The sequence below is a fragment of the Giraffa tippelskirchi genome, chromosome 8 (genome assembly GCF_054371585.1).
Source record: "Giraffa tippelskirchi isolate mGirTip1 chromosome 8, T2T-mGirTip1v1.2.pri, whole genome shotgun sequence".
Lineage (NCBI taxonomy): Eukaryota > Metazoa > Chordata > Mammalia > Artiodactyla > Giraffidae > Giraffa > Giraffa tippelskirchi.
Window position 1 is genome coordinate 138,716,084 of NC_137282.1, and position 20,029 is coordinate 138,736,112.

Consider the following 20,029-nt stretch of genomic DNA (forward strand, 5'->3'; position numbering starts at 1 on the left):
AAGTGAACGTAGTGGGCATGTGTTGAATTTGTCTCCCCCACTCTCTCTGGTACTAGCGAACTTTTTTCCTGTGGAAAACCCACTTCATATAACTCAAGCAAGCTTGATCCTCCTCCTGCTCTAGAGCAAGGGCTGACTCAGTTCCAACCAATTTATCTAACCCAGCAGCCCCCAAAACAGTGAGTCAAACTAAATCGAACAAAATCTTCTCTATATTTTTGCCAAAGATAGCTTTCATTTGCCTCACTTGGGAAGAGGACTTAGACTAGAGGGAAACCAGAGTGTAAACGCTGAAGACATCCTCTGAATAGCTTGATCCAGACACAGCTGATTCCAGCTGTACCTCCGGATTGCCCACTTACGTGATCCATAGATCTGCTTACTCTCACTGGCATGGGGAACAAAACTTACACCCCAGAATGTCTCTTAGGCACAGGGTTATTTCTAGCTAAAAACAATCAAGGCCCAAAAGACTCAGGAAGAAATTTTGACTTTCTCACTAATTGCTTGAAAGAATTTAGATAGAGAGCATATTCCCAGAACAGAGTCATAGCCACAGACATCTGCAAAGAACATGGGCTAGATATGGTGGAGAAAACTTTAGGCCAAATAAGGCAGATGGGGTCAGGTTTCACTAAAACTTTCAAATTGAAATGTAAAGACCTGTTCAGAAAAGTCTCGGTATAACCAGAGCTAAAGAGTTTCTCCAGATGAAAAAGTTGGGTTGAAGCCCTATAGGTTCAACACTAAAAAATAATATTCTGCTAAAGAGGTTAAAGGGACATTAAATACTTTTATGTCTCTAATGGGACATGACCCCCCCAAATTTTTTTTATTAAATTACCATATCTTGGTAGTCCCAAAACAGAGAGAGCAGTGGGTAGAAATAAAATACCAAGAGCAAAATGTTTTAGAAATAGTTTAGACTCAAATTAAGGTGATGAGAATAAAAAGAAATGTTATATTAAGAACATGTCCAACTTTTTGTGACCCCACGGACTATACAGTCGATGGAATTCTCCAGGCCAGGACACTGGAGTGGGTAGCCTTTCCCTTCTCCAGGGGATTTTTCCAACTCAGGGATCAAACCCAGGTCTCCCACATTGCAGGCGGATTCTTTACCAACTGAGCTATCAGGGAAGTCCTATATTAAAAAAATAATTTGTAGAATTTACTGGCTGGTTAGATATGAGGATCTGAGGAGAGAAAGCATAAAGGATGATTTGAAATGTTCAAAATTTGGAGTGAAAATTATAACATTATTGTAAAGAATAGGAACTTGTAAAAGTAATACAGAGTCAGTAGAGAGGTCTGCTTTTCCCTATGTATATGTAACTGTGAAATATCGAAGTAGAAATACATAGCAGGTTGCTTGAAATGTGGACCTAGATCTTTATGGGCAAGCCAGGACTGATAATATTAACATTAAAAATTATATCCATAAAACATAAATTATATCCATAAAAACAAAATAAACTTTACACCCACTAAAATGGTTACAATAAAAAGGACAAAATCATGTATTGACAAAGATGTAGACAAACTGGATCTCTCCTACACAGCTGGAGGTAACATAAAATGAATGGTGTAGCCACTCTGGAAAACAGTTTGGCAGTTTCTTTAAAAGTAAAGCAAAAACTTGCCATTCAAAGACTTAAGTGGTCATAGCCTCGTTATTCACAATAACTCAACTTGTAAATATCAAAATGTCCATCAACTGGTGAACGGGTAAAAGATAGTATACTTGTATAATGAAATACTATTCAATAAGAAAAATTAATAAACTATCCGTACGTGGATGAACCTCAAAAACATTATGATAAGTGAATGAAGTCAGACACTAAAGATTACATGTTGCCTGCTGCTGCTAAGTCACTTCAGTTGTGTCCGACTCTGTGCGACCCCATAGACGGCAGCCCACCAGGCTCCTCTGTCCCTGGGATTCTCCAGGCAAGAACACTGGAGTGGGTTGCCATTTCCTTCTCCAATACATGAAGGTGAAAAGTGAAAGTGAAGTCGCTCAGTCATGTCCAACATGTTGCCTACTTCTATTTAAATGAAATGTTCACAAAAGGTAAAACTGAAAACAAGTCAGTTGAAAACAGGTCAGTTGATGCCTTAAGTTGTGGGTGGGAGTAGTAATTAAATACAAATGGGCACGTGAGATCCTTTGGGGGCAGTGGTAATTTCTAAAACTGGACAGCAGTAATGGTTTGACAATCCTATAAATGCATTAAAAATCATTGAATTGTACACTCACAATTAGTGAAGCTTGTGGTGTGAAAATTACATCTCAATAAAGCTGTTAAAAATCATATTCTTCAATGAGTTGAAACCTAGGAAGTTGCTAGTTGAGGTTTCAAGAGAGAAGAGCTGCAAGCCAAGAGCTAAGTTTGGAGGGGATTTTCCATTTCAAAGACAGGAGGAAGCTGAGCTAACGATAAAAGAGCAGAGTGGACTGAGAAGCAAGAAAAATAAAAGTGGTATGAAGTTTAAAGTCTATGGGAGAAGAAAATTTTAAGAAGAAAGTTCTGTCCAACAACATTAAATACTACAGAGAGATCAAGTGGCATGGGAACTAAGGAATACACATTGGATTTGGCAGTTAGAATCTAATTGGTGAAATTCAGCTCTAGAAGCTAGAAAAATAAAGATAAAAGCCAAAAATAATACTTAATTAGAAAAATAAAAATATAGAGTGATAAATAAATTCAAGAGCTGGTTCTTAGAAAACATCAACAACATACATTTTTTCTAAGTAAAATGTCCACATTCATATTCAAAAGGAATAATGAAAAAGAATATACAACTGACCAAGGGAAATAATAAAAATTCCCTAATTATTCTAATAAAATGTAAAATTATTATGCTAAATAAAAATGATAAATATCAAAGTTAATTTTGAGATTAAAAAATTTTCAAATTTGACTCAAGATGTGTTTAAAAGTCAGGAATAGACAATAATGTAAAATGGGAAAGACATTTTTTTTAATTGCCTCCCAAAACATGATGGGCCAAGACCATTCCTCCAGAATGTTTCACCAAACTCCTACTGGATGACTTTGAGCCACATCCTGGGTGACCTTGAGCCACTTACTTAACTTCTCTGTGCCTCAGCTTATTCATTCATAAAATGAAGGTGAACTGCCACCCAATAAGTGAAGTGAAAGTCACTTAGCTGTGTACGACTCTTTGTGCCCCATGAACTGTATAGTCCATGGAATTCTCCAGGCCAGGATACTGGAGTGGGTAGCCTTTCCCTTCTCCAGGGGATCTTCCCAGCCCAGGGATCGACCCAGGTCTCCCACATTGCAGGCAGATTCTTTACCAGCTGAGCCACCAGGGAATCTTCCCGACCCAGGAATTGAACCAGGGTCTCCTGAATTGCAGGTGGATTCTTACCAACTGATCTATAAGGTTACAGAAAAAATTTAATAAAATTTATGATCTCTCAAGGTCAGAGAGAAAACCAGCTTCAGGACTCTTGAGTCATGTGTTTAAAGTCTATATAAAGGTGTTGCTTTTCTTATATGTGTTAGTGCCTTTTAGAGGTTTAAGGTAGAATTTACAGATCACCATTTGCGTTGGAGTCAAATAACCAATATTTTTTAATCCAAGAAAAACTTCTCAAATTGAACGACATTTCTCCACTCCCGTTGCAGTACATCATCCCAACTATAGAAAGTTACGTTTTATAAGGATCCCGATCCCTGTTAAAAGAATTTTTAAAATTAGAAAATCAGCAGGAAGTCCTGTCTTATAGTCCACACTAAATAAATAGGATCTGTCATTGTTTTTATTATAATTTCTGCATTACTAGTGTAGACAGTAGTGATCAAAATCAAATTATTGTAATCTGAGAAAGCTTTGTTCAAATAATGTCTCCACCAACTAGTAGTTCTATAACTTTGTCCAATTTATAGTTGAAAACTGAGTTTAAAACAGGTGTAGAAAAATCCCAGTGATTATAATATGTATGAAAAAGTGTTATACAAGGTCTTTCTTTTGTTATCTACATTAGTTAAGTGTATTTTAGGCAAGTGCAGTCAGCATCCATGCTTAAAATGTTTGTAGAAAACAAAGACAAGTTTCACAGTGAGGGACCAAAATGATTAATGAAATAGAGAATAGAACATGAAAAAAGTCTAAGATAATAATGGTTGCTGAATAACTATAAAAATAAATTTTATGTGTTATTTTATTAGTGACTTCAAGTAAAAGAAAAATCTTCCCTGGTGGCTTAGATGGCAAAGAATCTGCCTGCAATGCAGGAGAACTGGGTTTAATCCCTGGGTCAGGAAGATTCCCTGGAGGAGCGAACAGCAACCCACTCCAGCATTCTTGTCTGGAGAATTCCATGGACAGAGCGGCCTGGAGGGCTACACTCCATGGGGTTGCAAAGAGTTGGACTCGACTGAGCAACTAACACTTTTGAGTAAAGAAGATTTTATTTGCTTTCTGTATGCAATGAAAGAGGAATATTTTTATGCTTTTAGAGATTTCCAAAGGAGTAAAATTTTTACGTGAAAGAAAGATGGATTTAAGTTTGCTTCAGATAAATTGCTTAGCAGTGATTGATAAAACACAGTAACAAATTACTAAAGGAATTTTTAAAAGACCATCATAAGCCATCTTCAAGAAGAGACAGGTTGAATTTTGCAATTGGCTGACTGTATTTTGGCAGAGATGAGGTTAAGAGTCAAGGCTTTGTTTTATACGGGATTTATTCTATTAATAAAAGATGCTTTTTGGAAATCCTAGCTCTAGCATTTACTAGATATGTTATCATATGCAAGTTACTTAATTTCTTTGAAGTGCAATTTCTTTAAGTGCAAAATGAGAATAATAATACCTTTCTTAGGACACTGTTGTTAAGACAAATTGACACACACATGCAAAAATTAATACATGCATTGAACCGTGCCAATCTCATAATAAGCATTCAAGAAGTGTTATTAAATCATGTTTTGAACCTTCTAAATTTCTCCAGATGGTTACCATGCAAACATTGTTAGGTGTGTCCCCCCTTAGAATAAAATAGAAACAAAAAAGTTCACTTGGATTTCACAATAAAAATGTTCCTGAAAGCCTTTTTATAAAACAATTATTTACAAACTTCACTCCTCAATCTATCAAGTACACTAAATAACTTTTCTGTCTGAATAAAACTGAGAAAAAGTTACACTTTAATGAGTAAAGAAGCATCATGTCAGCAAATTACTCTTAAACGTCTCAAAGGGCAAAAAAGTGTGTGAGAGTGAGTGTATGTGTGTGTGCATGTGTGCATGTGTGAGGGCAGGGGAGACAGAAAATGACAGGCAAAAGATGGTAAAATGTTTACATTTGGGCAGTCTCAGTAAAGCACACATAAAAATTCTTTGCAATTTTGCTACAAGTCTAAAAATGTCTTTTAAAAATTTAACCCCTCTGTATCTATTACATAAAACTAGATGTTTCATATTTGGGGCTTTCCTTGAAGACTATGTGGTACACGTCTCTTAAATATTAAATGAATCAGGCACAGAAATATTTGGAATTTAAGGTAAGAATATTCAACATTGGCTAAATGGCTAAACTATTGTCTTTCTGTTGCCAGTCACCAGAGGCTTTCTAAAACACTGAGAAATGAACCATTCCCCTCTATATGTGAGTCTTTGCAGAAGCCCTATAGGTCTCCTGTCTTGTGGATCAGATGCTCTTTGGGTCTAATTCTCTATGGTGGGGTAAAAGTTCCAGAAAATGTACCAGAGAAAACTTTTCTTGCATATTCATATAGTCTAAAATGTCCTCTGTACCTTGACTTTTTACAATCGTGAATGGGAAATGCAAACCACATTTGCATTAAGTCTGAAATTAAGTCTGATGAGACAGTCCACTATCTGGATGCTTTTTCTTTCCATTCCCTTTATCTCTGGCTCCCTTTAGCTTGAGTACAGTCCAAACCCCACCACTCCATTACAATCCTGTTTATACCACTTTTGTGGTTTTTAGTGCACCAATTTGCTTCTTTTCCTCTTTCTTCAAAAGCAAACTAAATTTGAAAATCAAATCGGAATTAATAAAGATTAGGAGATGTCAATGTTATCAAATCCAAAACGAAAGATAAGGGAAGTAGACAAAGTTTGACAATATTTATAAATAGGAAGGAGTGAGAAAATAGCAGAGAAATGAGAAAGACAGATAAATTATGTCTGTCTCATCACATCCATTCCTCTCCCATATGTTGTATATCACCTCTAGCAATTTACCACACTCCAGCGCCAAGATAGCAGGAAGCACAGGATTTCCTCAGAGACCACAGTTCTGCACTGGTTCTCACCTCTCCTTCGCAGGCCCAAATTTAGAAAAACACTCAACAGCAACCTAAAGTTCACATTGGGCTGCTTATCCCTCCTCCAGGCCTGATTTCTAGGCAGATTTTTTTTCTAGCCTATGGAAATGTTTTAACATTAATTTGATCATTTTTTTCTTTCACACTTCCTTACTAAGGTACTAAAAAAAGGAATTTACAGAAAATCATGGAGTGCCACCAGCGACATTTGCACAAGTGTTAAAGAAATGAATGTGATCATGGATTTCAAACATAGTTCTTCAACTTATTTAATTCATTTGGCATTACAGACAATCAGTCAGAATCCAAGTGTGTATGTTGAATAAAAAGTCCAAGTTCGTAACTTGTAGGTCCTAAACTCAAACCATTATCTTGATCCTGCATCCATGAAAACTCTCCATTGTTTCCATGTACAACTTTATCCTCAACTTCTAGACCATCATACTTGCTTGGTTGTGATTCTTTAAGGAGACACATATGTTCAATTTCATGGCTTAAAAGACAAATTTTTTGTCAACTATAAATAGCATATAGATGTTTACCAGGACATATTAGACCTGCACCTTAAGTTATTTGGTCTGACTTGTGCCCCTTTAAAAATCTGTAATCTCATATCTGGAGAGTAAGTCTGAGGGCAAGTTTGCTACATAATTAGGGATCATTTACGGTCTCTTCCGGCTCAATCTCAGAGGCACACAGACAAACTGAAGAACATCAGAGGGAGAAACAAAGGAAAGATTTAGGAGAGAATCAGAGAAGATGGACAATGTGGGTTCAGTTACAACTTGAGAACCATAAAGGCTGTGTGTGCCTGCTAAGTTGCTTTAGTCATCTCTAACTCTTTGTGACCCTATGGACTGTAGCCCTCCAGGCTCCTCTGTCCATGGGATTCTCCACGCAAGAATTGTGGAGCGAATTGCCATGCCCTCCTCCAGCGGCTCTTCCCGACCCAGGGATCAAACCCACATTTCTTGGATTTCCTGTACTGGCAAGCAGGACTAAAGGCTGAGTGAGAAGCAATAAAGATCAAGGGAACATATTAAATTGGCTAAAGAAAATCTGTTAAGAGAAAGACACACAAGTGGTAAAATAAATTTTTAAATCTTCCAGATAACAAATACAAAATAGATGTAAAAGTGTGGTTAACTGTGTCAAATGCTGTCTTATGAGGTTATTATTCTGAGCAAATTTGAAACTGTAGGAGAACAAGATGGACTTGGAAAAGATGAGGAAATACTTGACATTATTAATTACTGTTTCCTCTCAACCTCCAGAACTGCTTAATATAATTTAACCTGTAGCTTGAACTTCCGCCCTTTTATTTCAGCTATAGTAGTTCTATCCTCTTATCCTTTTTTAACTAATTTTTTCTATTTAAGATTTTGCAAGAACTAATTCTTCAATGGAAATGTTTGTAGACCACTGAACTCTAATTTAAAAACCAACAGATAACCCAATTATATTTGATTCAAAAGCAATGCCAGAAGACAAAATGCAGGATTTATAAATTAAAAAAAAAAATTCCCAAAGCACATATGCTGTACAGAAGAAAATGGAAATCCAAGTGAATCTATTTTTCATTTGACCAGGTTTCACTAGATGTTACTATTGTGAATGCAGTAGGATTCATATGTTACAGAAAACATTTTAAAGGGTTTGTTTATATGTGAGACAGTAAGTTTCCATATAGTTACCTGAAATTAACTCTTCCCACCTTCTGGGCTTAACCAGTCATCTAAATGTTCAATAAAAATGTTTAAACCCATTAATTTCTTGTGTTTCTTATGTTTTTTTCTAGTTACCAATGACTCCTTTTTCCTGAGTCAGAGTCAAAAGTTTAGTTTCACTTTACCCTGTTGCTCTCCTACATTACTTAAAATCACATACAACATTCTTCTGATTTCTCTCATTTCTCTAAAATACACTTAACTCAAGGCTGTGTATCTATACAACTTATTCTTATTGAAGGTTTTGGGACCGAGGAATGCGAATTATGCTATACAATATTTTTTAAAATCTTAAAAGTAGATATCAGATGTCCTTCTACATCTTACCAGGCATTTCCTATCTTGAGGAATTTCTCATCAATCACCACCTACTTTGGACTCAACTTCCTGTGTTCTCCCTCCTGTCTCTACCAGACAGTCTCCAACTCACTTTTCCAGTTAATTTCTTGTGCAGTGTAGTTCAGCTCTTCACCCCCAGCCAAATAATGTTTAGGTTCATGTTTGCATACTCAGAAATTCATGAAGATGATTTGCTAAACAAAGGATTGTTGATTTTAAATTTCCAACATTTAACAGCAAAACACCTGAGGGCTCTTTGAAATTGGTTTTCAAATTCTTAGGAAGGTTCCCTCCAGCTGTCTACAGCAAGAGCCTACTTGCCTTGAATTTTATCTTTATCTTTCTGAGACACCAGCTGATAACAACTGTAGACACAGACAAAAACTCTCGTATCCTGGAGCTGTTCCCCAATCATCAAAAACTCATTTTGTTGACAAAATCTATTAACTACTTAGCTGTACTATCAATTGAATAAAAATATATAGAGTCCAGATTTCAAATGTAACTCTTCTATTACCTTATGTAAATAACTTCTAATCACCTTCCTGAAGATAGGGGCTTACAGTCAGTAGCCAGAGTTTGAAAAGCAGCAGAAGCGAAGTAAGAGTCTTTCCTCCTCTTAGGTTGGAAACTAGTTTAATCTCCAATTACCAAAGGAACATGATTCCCTCCTCTCTCTGTGGACTTGTGCTGCCACTTGGATTTATGGTGACAACGTTTCCTGGGTCTCTAGATTTACGCTGGAGACTGAAGTTGCACAGACGGCCATTTACATTTCTTTAGAAGACTTTTTAACTCTGTAGCTCTAACAACTGCTTTTGAGCAAAGGCAAATTAGGTAACTTTGAAGATCAAAGTCTTGCATTTTGTGTTTCTTCCTTACCATTGCTATACTATGTGTAGCTGACAGAGCCTGAAGATACAGCATGATACACCATATGTGTTAAAGGGTGGGGGACAAAATCAACCTGAAGGAACTGACAGTCACCTTCACTATGTCGATTTGTGTACAGCTATTGATTTACTTTCTCCTTTTCTTCAAGAACCAGAAGGTGGCATCTGACTACTTATTTTAATATTTGCATTTATTACATTAAAATATATTAGGCTTAGATTGACAATTTAAACTTATTTTTAGGTATAAGATTAAGTACAGCAAATTAACCCACTGGAGAAAGAAAAAAATGATACAAAGCAAAAAATACAGAACGGCAATAAGGCCATTTATCCTCAGATCCACAGAGCAGATCAGAATTATCTTCAAATGATTATGACCTAATTATTTTTAGAAAGACTTTCATGGTGATTTTGAACTGTCCAACCAGTAGTACGACTATTAAAATGAAAAGGCAAGAAAAATAAAAGCTTTCTTTCCAATTACTCTAATTTAGGCTTAAACTTCAGAGGTCTAATTATATCTTCGATCTAGAAATCAGAAGAAATGCAAGGAAATGACGTCTCAGTTTAGAAGGCCCAGTCTCTTTTCTCTTCCCCTTAGACAGCCTATGTTCACTGTGATTATCTATCATAACAATAGTAAAATTAGTGAAGAACAAACAGGAAAACCTAGGTGAAATGTTTTAAAGATGTGGTTGCTCTTTTTATAAGTACATTGAACTTTTATCGATCCATGGATCAAACACAGATGTGTTATTATTCTGTACAAACTCTTAGTACTAAGCATGTTGGATATAAAGGAGAACAGGCTGTGGTCTCTGTCCTCAAGTCACACACAAACAAGCCTGGAAGGTTGTCACAAAGAGATCATCAGAATACAACGCAGTGAGGGCCATGACAGACATGTGCAAAACTGACAAAAGCTCAGAGCAAGTTATTTCCTGAGGCACACAGTGAGAACAGTAGGAGAGTCCAGGAAGGCTTCCTGGAGAAGGCAACCTGAACTGAATTTTATTACACTAGCAGGAATTCCAAACAGGCTGGTTGGCTAAGAGGGTAGAAATGCCATTCTAGGCAAGGGACTATCAGAAAAGGGTATATGGTGCTTGTTGTTTAGTCGCTAAATCGCATCCGACTCTTTTGTGACCCCCATGGACTGTAACCCACCTGGCTCCTCTGTCCATGGGGTTTCCCAGGCAAGAATACTGGGTGGGTTACCACTTCCTTCTCCAGGGAATCTTCCTGACTCAGGGACTGAACTCTCATCTCCTGAACTGGCAGGCGGATTCTTTACCATTGAGCCACCAGAGAAGCCCAAGCACCACCTTCCAATGGCACTGGAAGGTGATGAATGATGAAGGTCCTTTTATGCTGTATATTAGTATATTTATTAAAGGGTTCAATATTTAGTAAGAGTTAAGACTCTTTTGAAGGGGTAAACGCCAATCTGTGACATGGTCAAATCTGAGTTTTCAGATCACTCTGGTGACAGGATGAAGAATAAAGGGGTAAGACTGGAGGTAGGCAGTCGAGTTAGGAATCTATTGCGTGAGGAGATAAGGGTTAAACCAAAGCCTTACTATAAGGACAAAGAGAAAAGAATCTATCCCGGAGCTATTTAGGTGGGAAAGTTGGCAAGATTTTATGATATACACGGTAGGGTGTGCAAGAAAGATAGGGTCTGCAGTAACTTTCCAAATTCTTGTGTGGCTGCTGGATACAAAGTAATTATCATCAAACAGAGAATATAGGAGGAAGGAAAAATTTTAAGAGGAAGCAAAAGTGCTCACATTTAGAAGTATTGAGACTGAACGGCCTAAAAGGCATTCAGGTGAACAGATCTAGCGAGCAGAGAACTGTGTAACTAAGCTATAAAGGTCCACATTAGAGGCATCGATTTGGACATCTGTAGTAAAGGTTAGAAATATGAGAATGGCCGGGATCTCTCAACCGGAATTTGAGCACAAAATAAGGGGCTCTAGGAAAATTCTTGGTAAAATTCCAACCTTTAAGAAGTGAGCAGAAGTTCACAGGAAAGAAACTGAGAAGTTAACGTCCATTCTTCAAAATTATCAATGTGATTGAAAGAGAATATTTATTGACAGTCCTAATATCCTATATTCCCTTTTAAAAAATGACAATGAAGTATTTAAGTACTTAGAGTATCAACTCCACAAACTGGAGCTTTTCATGACCCTTGGATAACTCTCTGCCTGAGTTTTTACTTCTAAACATATATTCTAACCAAGAGTTATCAACACTCTTCTTACAATAAAAGATTTCCTCTTCAAGCATTCATATAATTTTCTTGTTTGAAACACTTGTTAAAAAGAACATCTTGAAGAGTAGCAGTGAAGAACTGGAAGAATTAGATGGAAGAGAACTTTGAGAATTTGGCTGCAATGGAGCAAAATACAACAACAGGTTTATTACCAGATGAAGAAAAATAATAAACACATTATTCCGTGCTTTATGAGTCAGGGGTTAGTTGTATATAAAAGACCATATTGCAAGACTCTACAGTTAAAGACAAGTTGAACAGTTTTCTTTTGGAAAATCAGTTATACATTTCTAGGACTTATTATTTTTCCACAGTTAAATCTCTGTTCCTGTCCTTGTCACTTCACATCTGGTATTCCAAAACCCATTCCTCACCACCTGTTTTAGCTTTCTTTTCAATCTGTCCAAAATCTTATAGCTAAAATCATCTTTCAAAGCTCTTCTTTCACCATACTACTTTCTTCCTTAAGATTACTTTTCAGTGTTTTAAATCAATATTTTCTCGGAGCCCTCAGGGACATTCTAGTAACATCTTCTTAGCCTCAATAGAAATATTTAGACCTGATAACAAATATACATTACATACACATATATACACCTTAATTTTAACAGTTCATAATTTATTGAGCTATGAACAATTAAAACAGAAGCAAAAATATATATAGTTTTTGAAATTTTTAGGTGGAAGTAACTGAGATTGAAATGTTTAGAGGCTTTATCCAAACTCATTCAAGGTCAAAATGAATACTGCTGCTGCTGCTGCTGCTAAGTCACTTCAGTCGTGTCCGACTTTGTGTGACCCCATAGACGACAGCCCACCAGGCTCCCCCGTCCCTGGGATTCTCCAGGCAAGAACACTGGAGTGGGTTGCCATTTCCTTCTCCCAAAATGAATACTAGAACTCAGTTTTCTTAACTATTTATCCAGTGCCTTCTCTACTTGAGTAAAATGGCACATTTAACATTCCCTGGAATTAATGCCAGTAAGAAAGGGAGCAAACATTACTGTGTTCTTATAGTACAGTTGGTACTGAGCTAATAAATAAGGTATACAATAATTTCCTTTAATCTTCTCAACCTCCATCGTTTCTTTTTTCTAACTGAGGACCAGGAGATAGAGAGTATAAGAGCTAGTAATATTAGTCATTATGTAAGTAATAAAAAAAAAGTAGTATAATTTATTTCATAAGAAATAGAGGAATAATTTGAAACTACATTTCTGATCCCAAAGACTAAACTCTTTCCACTAAGTGAACTATGTCACAGAGTAAAAAGTTTCAAGTCCATCTCCATCTGTTATATTTACATGATAAATTTTTAAGTGACAATGATGTTACCCATACATCACAGACAAAGTGATAGAGTTACAGAAAGAAAAATCGTCAGCCCTGACTTGAGAAGCACCCAGTCTGGGACAGAGCAAAAAGCAAGTAAACACAGCAAAAAGTACAAATTTTTCCTTTAATAACAATGGTGGAAAGGTAAAGATTAAAAGAGTTTTGTTTAAAAGAATATAAAAGAAAACAGAAAAGTTTTCTAAATTTAAAAAAAATGTAGTTTGTTCAGTAACAAAGCTCTCAAAACAATGATTTCCAAATCTTATTTTGTTATACCTTAGGACATTTTATTACAACCATGGATAATCTATATGTCTTAATGAAACTAAGGACAAATTTGAATCCACATAACAAACTATAGGTATAAGAGGGAGATGAATCATGAAATTCATTATAATGAATCATGATAATGATTATGGTGATTTCATGATAATGAAATCTCACCTACAGCACTATCAGAAAGCATCGTTTTTTAATACAATATGTTTGGCGCAAACTATGAATGTATACCTGATAAGGTAATTTGCACATATACCAGGTTAGTAAATGCTTATTGACTGAGGCGGTAACAAGGAGGTGGTGTGAACTTGGAAATGAGTACCGAAATGTTAAATACACAGAAAGCAGAATTGTGCTCTGTTCAAAACATCTATCAGCCATCTTCTAATCAGTGTTAATAAACTCTAACAGCTTACATATTATCTACTGCTATTGATCCTCTTGCTGCTAAATTATTTCCATCTTTCTAGGGTACAAGGATTTTACATAAACAGAATCCCATAAAAGTCATCTTGTTATTCTTACTGAATTCAATTATTAATAAATGTTTATTATGGACAAACTATCATCAGTTACTTAATGGATGTTTCCTTGATAAATGGACAAATTTTGGAAAGATTGACCTCACTGAATATAGATATTGTCTTAGTTATTCCGCATTCTTTCAATTCATACCTACATTAAAGACACATTTGTAACAGGTTTAGATGAGTATTTATCAGGTGTGGATTTAAGGGAACTCATTCTTGGTAAATTCAAAGTCCATTTGAAGCATATGAGTTCATTATTTCAATCCAAATTCATCTTTTTCAAGTTTAAATGAATTGGTTTTGAAACATGAATTTAGAGAGGCAAAAAGACTAATCAAAGAAGCTCCTAAGACTTCTCGCCCCTGGAGAAACATATGGATGTTATTTAAAATCAATTCAGAAAAAAGACAGGTTGAAATTCTTATTTAAATCAAAGCTTGTCTTTACAGTATTACATACTGCATGATTATTAGATGTGTATCAGATAGAGGTCACTTTAGGAATCGACACAAATTGACTCTGGCTGATGTAAGCAAATCAAAAGGTGTTTTTAAAAGATATTATAATGGGAGCACTCAGATTTGAATTACTTGGGAGATGAGAAGAGAAGTAATCAAGTGGCAACAACATAGCTGGAACCACAGCCAAATTCCAACCAGAAAGCTACTGCCAAGAGGAGCTCTGTTGCTGCCACCATGAATCTCTCAATCCCACATCTCATCCTCCCATATTACTGGCACTGGACACTGGGTGGCAACACTTTTGACTGGCACAACCAAGAAGTTTCTACTGCTCTCTTCCTGGTAGCACTGGTTTTTGATTTAAGGTCCAGGGTGAGTAGTCTGATTGGCTGAGGTTAGATCACTATGTATTACTCACAAAATGGAAGGAGATTCAGATGCTATAAAGAAAGTTGTAAAGATAAATATTAATGATGATATTAATGTTTGACACTGTAAAAACTGCCCTTCATTCTTCTCTTCTTATCCTCTGATTTCGATCAATTCTTCCATTTCTATTTTCTTTCCTAAGTCTATAATGTGCATCCCCCTACAGAATTTAAAGTCACATCCCCCTCCCTTAGGACTTGACTATATCCATTAGATACGACTGGAGTCATCTGCATTGAACAGAAAAGCTCCAAAACAGCACTGGTTTAAACAAGTTAGACGTTTTCCTATCGCTCACAAAAGGATTTTTAAAAAACTAGTGGCCCAGAACTGTCATGATAGCTCCATAATTATTATGAGATCATGACTCACTTTTTCCATTCCACTAGCAAGAGTACTTCATCACACAAAATGGCTGCCAGAACTCCAACCATCACATCTGCAGACTACCAAAGTGAAAAAGTGAAAGGACCAAAATGCTGTTTGCCTCTTTTCTTGTAAGGAATTCTTGTGGAAGTCATACATGAATCTGCTGCTTACATCTCATTGGCCATAACTTAGCCATCTGTTTGTACTTAGCTAAGAAAGTTAGGAAATAAATCTTTATCTTGGGAAGCAGTATGCCCAGGCTAAATCGAGATTCTGATACTACTGAAGAAGGGGTGAGTGGCTAATAGGGAAATAAGGAATGTAAATAGCATCGTCCCAAAAATTTGTTCTTACTGTTCTCTCAGTATTCTCTGTGGTTTTTTGTCTCACGAATGGAATTGGCTGAGATAAACAAGCATCATCTCCTAGAATACATACAACTATTTAAAAACAGGTCTCTCTGCTACATACTCATTGTTTGCCTCCACAGGTAGTATTTCCCCCTCTCCACAAACGATACCTCCACTGTTTTAGGAATTCTTCTTCCATCGCTCTCAGCCATATGGTTTACCATGCTATTGTGCTCTACTCTCAGTGCCAGGGCTCAGCAAAGTCAAGGGTAGGACCACCCCGGTCCTAATATTTCAGGCAGTAACTGGTATCTCATTTCATTCATTAACAAAGCAGGAAATTTGGGGGTAGAGGTTTCTGTGGGGAAAAAAATCATCCAGGTTTCTGTGGGGGAAAAATTATCCAGGTAACAAATAATTTTTGTGTATGTACAATATATCAACAATAGTTCTAAGCATTTAAATACACTGATTCAGGTGCAGATGACAGAAACTATTCTAGATAGTTTAAGCAGAAAGACATTTAGTACAGGGTACTTACAAATTCACTGAAGGAATTGAAGGAAACAAACCAAACTCAGCCTTTTTAAATGATTCCCAAAACACCAGAAAAGAACTGGGTCTAATACGGCAGGCACTTTTCCTGCTACTAAAGCTTGGGTAATCAGGAAGCTGCTGGTTTAAATACTGGATCAAGTACCACACTGTTTCCTTCAATACCCAGGCATGAGAAAGCCAACTGTTGGCCCCAAGATCTCATCACCTTGACTACAATTCAACCCCCATGCCTTGCCTCCTGGCACTGATGAGACAAAGAATGGACACTGGGAACTCTTATAACATTCATCCAGAAAACACAAACAAACACCAGAATCTCCACAACTGAGCTTACCTTCAGAGCCAGTTGAAGCAACAGAGTGGAGACCAGCTTCTTTCCACCTTGCAAATCTTACATGATGGCTTTGTTGGCAGAAATGTATCATCTGAAAAGGATCTAGAAACTGTTTTAAATGTCCCAGTCTCAAAAATGAAGCAAAGGATATTACACAGGAATAGGAATGGAGTTTTTACATCCAGTCGGCAGTAAATGTCACAAGCAGTCAACAGGATAGATGAAATCTTTGTCTTCTGTGATACTGAATGCCCCTCTTAGGAATGCCTTCTCCTTAGGAGTGATAAACTGATTAAACAAGGAGGCAATCAGACGGAGGTGGCTCTACTGCCACGGCAGCCTTCATAAGCAAACCAAAATCTAAGCTTGTAAAGGCCGAAAGGTTAGGAAATTAAAATGCTGAGGACAACCACTCAGAGCCAGCTATGCTTCAAGCTGCGGTCAATCAATAATTTCTGTACTTCGCTTCCACCATTTCTCTGGAAAAGTCGCTCCCCAAGCTCCTGTGCATAGAGCACTTCTAACCACTTCTGGTTTGGTGCTGCCCAAGTCAAATCCATTTTTGCTCCAACAGATTCCTAAAATTTTCAATATGCCTCAGTTTATCCTTCTAACAGGAGCAACCAGATATGGGTTTACACTTTGAATTGTGTGGTAAGTACAGGTGAAGCTTTAACTTCCCTCAGCCATTTCACCATCTTGAAGGAAGACAGCATGAAAATGGCACTGATCAATGAAGGGCAGAGCCAAGGAATTCAAAGAGACGTACATAACTAGAGCTCCAGTGGCATCATGAACCTCTAAATCAAGCAGTGCCTGAATCCTGTCTTCCTTGAATTGCTCGGTTAACTCAGCCAACATATCTTCCTTTTGGTTGCGCCCACCATCTTGATTTGTATTTTCCATCTTTGGCAATTAAATGATTCTTATTCATATAGCTGTGTAGAACCAGAAGTGGGGTATTGAGAGAGATTTAAGTTATGCAGAACTGGCTGAGTTGAGGTAGGAAGAAAAGTAATGAGGACTCTGTCATCTGGAGCCGAGAAAACTGGCAACCTTTGTTACAAGATATGAAAACTCCTTAAAACAAACTGTTAGTCCACCTCCCTGGCTTGGGTGCCGGGGGCGAGCAGCGGCGCTAGGACCCGGCGAGCGAGGGCCGCTGCCGGACCTGGGCTGCCCGAGCTGCAAAACTCCCGCTCTCTCTGCTCCAGGCGTCTTGTGAGGGGTCTGGGGGCTACCCAGGCTGGGCGCTCCCCAGGGGAGAGGAGGAAACTGAGGCTCAGAGACGTCAAATCACTTGCCTGAAGCTCCTCAGCAGTATGACCCCACATCCCTGCCCCCTGGGTCAACAACGGGACGCTGGTACCTGCCCCTCAGCAGATGCTGAATAGAGATGAACAGCAACAAACTGGGGTCTTTCATTAATGTTCCCTGCCTGGCCTCATCCTCCAACCTCTAGAAGTGGAGCATCACCGAGATCTACGTCCTCAATCTCAGCAACAAGAGGAGGCTTTCCCAGTGACGCCAGTCTGCGACTGTCACCAGCTCCAGCTACCTGCTGGGCACCAAGCTGGACACCAGATCGAGCAGGCTGAGTGCACAATCCGCATGAACGATGCACCCACCACGGGCTCCTCAGCCGAGGGGGGCAACAACCACCTGGTCCCGTGCCAGTGTATTCCATGTGCTGCCAAGGCCCCCGGAATTCATCAACCAGACCCCCGACACTCTGTCCATCGCCTGGGGTCCCCACACAAGATGCAGAAGCCCGCAGGACAGCCTGGCATGCCTCACCGGTGCGCAGGCCTGGTCTTCCAGCACCGAGTCGGGCGCCGTCCCTCCCGCCGTCCACACGCCGATTTGACAACTTCTTCCGGGGTCAGACAGGCAAGGCCCTGGGGAGAAGTCCGGTTCATGGTTGAGCACAGGCTGGTTCATTACAGCGACTGCGGTGGAATTGTGTGACCGCACATACTTTCTATGCACAACCCCCCGCCCCGCCCCCGCCGCCGCTACTACAACCAGCGGTCCTTCTGGGGCACATGCCCTACTGCTACTATCAGCCTAAGGGGCCCGGCGAGTGTCACCTACAGCTACTTCCAGAATGAACATAGCCTCAGGGGCCACCATCGCCGCGTCATCATGGAGAATGGCGTGTTTCTGAGCCCAGTTGTAGGGAATCACCTTCTCCCAGCCCTCCTGGACCTAGACTATGCTGCTGGTGGGAGCCTCACAGGAACACAAGAGAAGTGGGTCTCCACAGAGCCTCCGACAAATGGCCATCTTCTGGCCAATCAAGACCGGTTGGAGCCTCGAAGAGGGTGTATTCTCCAGGCATTCGTGGATATATCTCTCAGTCAAATCAGGGATTTGGGCCTTTTTGTGGTTAATCGGGCATCATGGGTATTTCTTGTCCAGTCAGGGTCTGAGCATAGTTAGGGTGTTTCTGAGTAATCTGAGTCTAAGGGCATGTCCTTTTCCATGAGGTCTTCAGAGTCCCAGGATGGGCCCCAAGTTACTTTCTATTTTCTAGGACACTGGGGTCCTATCCCAAAGAGTTGGTAACTTTATGTTGCCCCCTCACTTGCCAGTTCCAGTAAAAGGTTTGGTGGAGTTGGGAGCTGTCTGGAAGCCATGTTGGAACATTTGTGTGGCTGGGGGATCCCAGGGGTGGGAGGCTGGAGTTCTGGTCTTGGGCCTGCCCTGAGTGGCTTTGGAAAAACCCTTTGTTGCACTCTCTCTGGGCATCCTTCTGCCAGTGTCAGGGTCTAACCTGGAGTATTAGAACTTTCCCTCCTCTCTCATCAACCACCTTGAGTCTGTCCTCCTGGATCTGGCTTCCATAAGACTGGACCCCTCCAGCCACCACTCCTTTATAGGGGGATCAGCTCCCTGAGGGTCTGAGATTCCCTTCCTAACATTCTAAAAACTTGAGGTTATATTTTTCATGAACTCCTCCAGAGTTTGGGTGACTCTGGTAAGAAGGGACAAACCTTCAGCTGTTGTCTTAGCCCCTCCTCTCAGCTGCCATTAGCTGGGCTCTTGAAAGGGCAGTTCCCCTTTTCTGCCATCCAACAGTGAGGTTTTCTACCTGTTGGAGAAGTCTTTGGGGCTGAGAAAGGGGGAATCCCAGCCAGTCTGGGGTTTTCTGCAGCGTCTTTGTCTGCAGCTACTGGACTCGATCAAGGACCTCCTCCAAGCTGGGCCTAGAAAGGTTCTAGGGGGCCAGCCAACTGTGTGGCCTGGGTTCTGTCCTCTCACTGTATATCAGGCACTTTATTGCTTGGCCTCAGTGGGGTGGGTTTGTCCTCTGCTCTCCTGGAGCCTGGAAGTGAAGATTGGAGGCCTTCCTGGAGGAGGCTATGAGGGGTCCAGTGAAAGAGGCAGCCAGCAGTGAGCCATTGCACATAGGGGTGGGGGGTAATGATTTGTAATTATTTGTATAAGAATAAATGCACTTAAGCTCCAGAAAAGCAAAACATGTACAATAGCAGCTGTAGCTTTAGGCTCAGTCTGTGTATTGAGTCAAAGCTTTGAAATATTTAGTAGGAAATTTTTAAGACTATAGTGTGTTAGCTCTTACAGCCTTTTCTGCTATCATATATTAACTATTTACTATGCACCAGGTATTGTACTAACAGTTTACTTGTATTAGCTCATTTAACACCTGATGAAAGAAAAGTAATAGCTTAGTCATGTGTCCGACTCTTTGCGACCCCATGGAGTATACAGTCCTTGGAATTCTCCAGGCCAGAACACTGGAGTGGGTAACCATTCCCTTCTCCAGGGGATCTTCCCAACCCAAGG

At 39.1% G+C, this 20,029-nt stretch overlaps 1 pseudogene; it reads left to right on the top strand.

Annotated features, from left to right (window-relative positions):
- The first annotated feature begins 17,602 nt into the window (after positions 1–17,602).
- Positions 17,603–18,431, top strand: LOC145519019 (alpha-N-acetylgalactosaminide alpha-2,6-sialyltransferase 6 pseudogene; annotated as a pseudogene).
- Positions 18,432–20,029: the final 1,598 nt, after the last annotated feature.